Here is a 4,886-nt window from a genome sequence, read left to right as displayed (position 1 = left end):
GGGTACTTCCACACTTTGCAGGACCGCACATGTGGTGGGATGGCAACATAGGAGGGATTTGATGTGGATGGATGGAAGACTGTCACCTCCAGATCATTTGAGCTGGGATCATTTGAGCCCAGTTTTTTCTCCTGCCCAGGCAGGGGGTCGGACTTGAAGATCTATAAGGTCCCTTCTGACCCAACTTCTATGGTTCCAGAACTGGATGTTGCAGAACTAGATGTTGCACTGCTGGAGCGATTCTCCCAGTGCAGCTGAGGAATAGATACAAGGCCCTCGCATCACTGGAAGAGAGTGCAGCAATGGAGGCTGTGTCCACAGGTACCACCAGGCAGACTGAGGGACACCCGGGCATCCAGAAGAGAAGACATTGGGTCATCGTAGTGCGTGACTCCCTCCTGAGAGGAACAGAAGGAGCCATCTGCCGCCTGGATCCCACAGTACGGGAGGCTTGCTGCCTGCCCAGAGCTTGGATTCAAGATGTCACAGCGAGGATTCCAGACCTACTCAGGCCCACCGACTACTATCCCATGGTCCTCATCCATGTGGGAATGAATTATGAGGCCCAGGGTAGAGCGGGTCGGGTCATGAGTGACTACATGGTTCTGGGAGCCAGGTTTAGAGTTTTGGGGGCACAAGTAGTCTACTCATCTATCCTCCTAGTCAGCGGTCACAGCCAGAACCACAGCAGCTGCATTGCCGAGGTCAACTCACAACTTCAAAGTTGGTACCATCGTGCGGGGTTCGGCTTCCTAGACCATAATGTGTGGTTCTAGGATAGGGCCTTGCTGGGGCGTGATGGTCTACATCTTTCTCCAAAAGGTAAGTAATAAGGAGCCCACTAAGCATCGGGATAAGGGAGCACTAAGGGCATCTATTAGGGGACTTAAGTGTCTCTATACTAATGCTAGGAGTATAGGAAATAAGTGGGAGAAACTCGTACTCCTGCTTGCAAACAAAGATTTGGACCTGGTTGGGCTAACAGGAACCTAGTGGGAACTTACCCATGATTGGGCAGTGGGCATTGAGGGCTACAGGCTATGCAGGCAAGATAGTTTGGGGGAAAAAAAGGAGAGGGGCATTGCTCTATATGTTAAGGAACATTGTACATCTTCTGTAATAAAGATGGGGACAGAAGAAGGGCAGATTGAAGTCCTATGGATCAGATTACAAGGGGGTAAGGGTGAAAGGGACTGGTAGTGGGGGTCTACTATAGACCCCCACACCAGGAGGAAGAGTTAGACCTAGAATTCTAGATAGATAACTAGTAGGGCAGAAGTGCTAGATTTCTGGAAGGCCAACTTCAACAAGCTCAGGAGATGAGTTAGAGTGGGACTGAAGGGTAATAATGGTGATTTGGGAGTCCAGGAAGGGTGGGAGTTCCTCAAGGGACTGATCCTACAGACATAGGGGGGTACCATCTCAGTACACATAAAGTGAGGCAAAAGAGCCAAGAAACACTCTTGGCTGAGTAGGAATATCCAGGAGAGCCTAGAGGGGAAAAGAGAGGCTTACAGGCTGTGGAAGCAGGGGGCAGCCACCAAGGAGAAGTATACCTGTTTCGCTCGTGTTTGCAGGGAAGCAGTGAGGAAGACCAAAGCAAAAACAGAACTCAGGCTGGCAGCAAGGATTAAAGGTAACAAAAAGTCCTTCTTTAAGTACATAGGAACCAAGAAGAAGGTGCAGGGTAACATAGGACTTCTACAGGATGGACAAAGGCAACTCGTAACAGATAGGATGGAGAAAGCTGAGCTCTTAAACAATTTCTTTGCATCTGTTCCTGGATACAGATACAAGCCCACCTCCCAGTGAGACTTTAGTCTGGCATGAGAGAGATACCAATCCACCAACGGTCAGTGCTGACCTAGTGAAGGGGCACTTGGAAGAGCTGAATGTATTCAAGTCAGCAGGCCCCAATGATCTTCACCGAAGGGTACTAAAGGAATTGGCTGGTGTCATAGTGAAACCATTGGTGCAACTGTATGAGCGCTCATGGTGCTCAGGACAGGTCCCAGAGGACTGGAAAAGGGCCAATATGGTCCCTATTTTCAAGAAGGAGAGGAAGGAGCACCCGGGTAGTTATAGGCCAGTTAGCCTCACTTCTTTTCTTGTCAAGACCTTAGAAAAAATCATTAAGGATCACATTTATGGGGGGCCAGCAGGTAACACAATGCTAAGGGGCAACCAACATGGGTTTATAGCAGGCAGATCCTGCCTCACTAACCTGGTTTCTTTTTATGGGCTTGTCACCAAGTGCTTAGATGCAGTAGAGGTAGATGTTATTTACTTGGATTTTTAAAAGGCTTCCAACACAGTGTCGCATCCAATTCTTATAAATTAAGTAGCTGTGATGTGGATTTTTTCAGTCAGGTGGGTGGAAAACTGACTTATGGGACATACCCAAAGAGGTGCATGGGGCGGTTTCTTCCTGGAGAGATGTGGGCACTGGTATCCCCTAAGGCTCTGTTTTTGGACCAGTGCTGTTCAGTACGTTCATCAGTGATTTGGATGAGGGTGAATTTGCACTCTGTCCAAATTCGCAGACAACGCCAAACTATGGGGTATAGTACACACAATAGAGGGTAGGGAACTAATTCAGGCAGATTTAGACAGACTGGTGAAGTGGGCAGATCAGAATAGGATGCAATTTAACAATGAGAAGTGCAAGGTGCTGCACCTGGGGAGCAAGAATCCTACAGATTGAGAAGTACCATTCTAAGTAGCACAGTAGCAGAAAGGGATCACTTCAGCTGCATACTGCTTTTCCTGGCCAGTGCCTACCCGGCTGGGTCCGTTCCATCCGCAGCAGCATGCGGCTGAAGCCGGGTTGCCGAGTGCTGCTGGGGACAGGAGGAGCCCAGCTGGGTCTGCACCGGCCAGCAGAAGTGGTGGCGGAGCCGTGTGCCACTCGAGACTGACCGGTGCAGGTAGGGGAAAGTGCAGCTGAGCCCCTGCTGCTCCAGCTGGGCTCATTCTGTCCTGAGCAGCACATAGTTACTCCTCTTCCCATACGCCACTGCGTTGGCGGCGTAAAGCTGATGCGGTGCATGTGGGAACCTTGTTTCTTCCCCAGCCCTTCAGCAGCCATTAGGAAGCTGCTGAGGAATTGGGGAGGGACAAGGGGTGGGAATGAAAGTAAACAATGTTTACTTTCATTTCCCGTCGCAGCACCGCGGGCCTCAGAAAATGGCTTGGCGGGCTGCACGGCGGCCCGCGGGCCATATGTTGGACAAGCCTGATCTAACAGGTCCCTTCCAACTCTAGAAATCTATGAAGCATTTCTAGGGATTTTTATTTCTATGCAAGTTTACTAGTATTTCTTCATAAATGTTATTCAACATACGATAAAACACAGAGAGTACGTTTTCCTGAGCATGTGAGGTACATTGTCTCTATGGGAAGCCTCTTCATGTTGGATCCAAAATGGTAGTTTAAAAACCTCTCCATGGGCATTCTTACTTCAGGCAGCACCTTGTGGTGCCAAACCCAGATGCTTTAACACATAAAAAGTGCACTCTGTTGCATGCACCTGGCAAAATTAATTATTCAGTAAAATGTTTTTTTGGTGGAGCAGTAGTTAATAGAAGAGTGGCAGATGTCATACACAGAAGTGTCCATTTCAGTGTGTTACTTTATAGTCTGTTGTGACAGCTAAATGAAGCAGCTCAACGTCTGTCAGCACGTTAACATTTTGGATTACAGAAAATACCCTTGAAAGAACTTTCCTCTAATTTTCAAGATGTAATAGCTAAGAAGGAATTCTCCTTCCTAGAAAAAGTTTGTTCAAACTGTCATCCAGATAAAACAGATAAAGAACAGTATTGAAACAGGACACAGACTGAGTTGCTTTAGTTTGTTCTTGTAGCATTGTCCATCTTGACCTTAATTGTCCTCTAAACACCACAGCATCAAGCAAAGCAGATTTAAAGGATGGGTGTCAAGACATGCTTTCCTGGAGGTTTTATGTTGTTCTTTCATCCTAGTATTAAAGACTTACAAAATACATGTGGTAATATATAGGTTTCTTATGTTTTGATAATGTTAAGTCCTTTGAATTCTGGAACTTGTGTCCAGTTTTGGGCCCCACACTCTAAGAAGGAAGTGGACAAATTGGAAAGAGTCCAGTGCTGAGTTACAAAAAGTATGAAGGGCCTGGGAAGCATGACTCATGAAGAAAGGCAGAATGAATTAGGGTTATTCAATGTGAAGAAGAGAAGACTGAGGGAAGATTTGATTACAGTCTTCAAATGTCTGAAGGGCAACTACAGAGTGGGTGGAAATGGGCTTTGTCTGTGGCTATAGGGGATAGGACTAGGCACAATGGCTTCAAGTGGCAGCAGAGGACATTTAGGTTGGAGACTAGGAGGAACTTTCTGATTCTGAAGTTGGTCACACATTGGAACAGACTATCTGGAGAGCCTGTGGAATCACCATCCTTGGAAATTTTCAAGAGCAGGTTGTACAAACACTTGGCTGGGACGGTTTATTCAGGGATGTGTTCTGCATTGAGCAGGTTGCTGGACTAGTTGACTACTGAGGTCTCTTCCAGCCCTACTTTCCTGTGATGCTAAAAGCCATACTTACTGTTTGGTGGCCAAGGCTGTATTCTAATCTTGGTTGTACACCAGTATTTAAACAGGAAGTTGACATTGTGAATGGAGGACAGTAGAATACACAGAGGTAAATGGTTGTGTTGTTCCTGGTGGACTGCAAAGAAGTATGAGACGGCAAATGGAAGACTGTTAAATAGCACATAGCACAGATGCATCAGCATGAATAGCCTCTGCAAATCACTACACTTGAACTTATAGTTTCATAGTGTCTAGGGTCAGAAGGGAACTGAACAGATCATCATGTCTGACCCCATGCCCTGGGCAGGAACGAGT

General features: G+C 47.0%; 1 long non-coding RNA gene across 1 annotated transcript in view; it reads left to right on the top strand.

Moving 5' to 3' along the window:
* Nucleotides 1-200: 200 nt before the first annotated feature.
* Nucleotides 201-4,886, top strand: part of LOC109300122 — a 13,865-nt gene continuing 9,179 nt past the window's right edge. Inside the window, exon 1 of the long non-coding RNA XR_002098133.1 lies at nucleotides 201-822. This is a non-coding gene — a long non-coding RNA (uncharacterized LOC109300122). The remainder of the gene's footprint in view (nucleotides 823-4,886) is intronic.

Source organism: Gavialis gangeticus, unplaced genomic scaffold (assembly GCF_001723915.1).
Source record: "Gavialis gangeticus isolate Ggan-Ray unplaced genomic scaffold, GavGan_comp1, whole genome shotgun sequence".
Lineage (NCBI taxonomy): Eukaryota > Metazoa > Chordata > Crocodylia > Gavialidae > Gavialis > Gavialis gangeticus.
The sequence above is the reverse complement of the archived record's forward strand: the minus strand, read 5'-3'. Positions and strand labels throughout refer to the sequence as shown.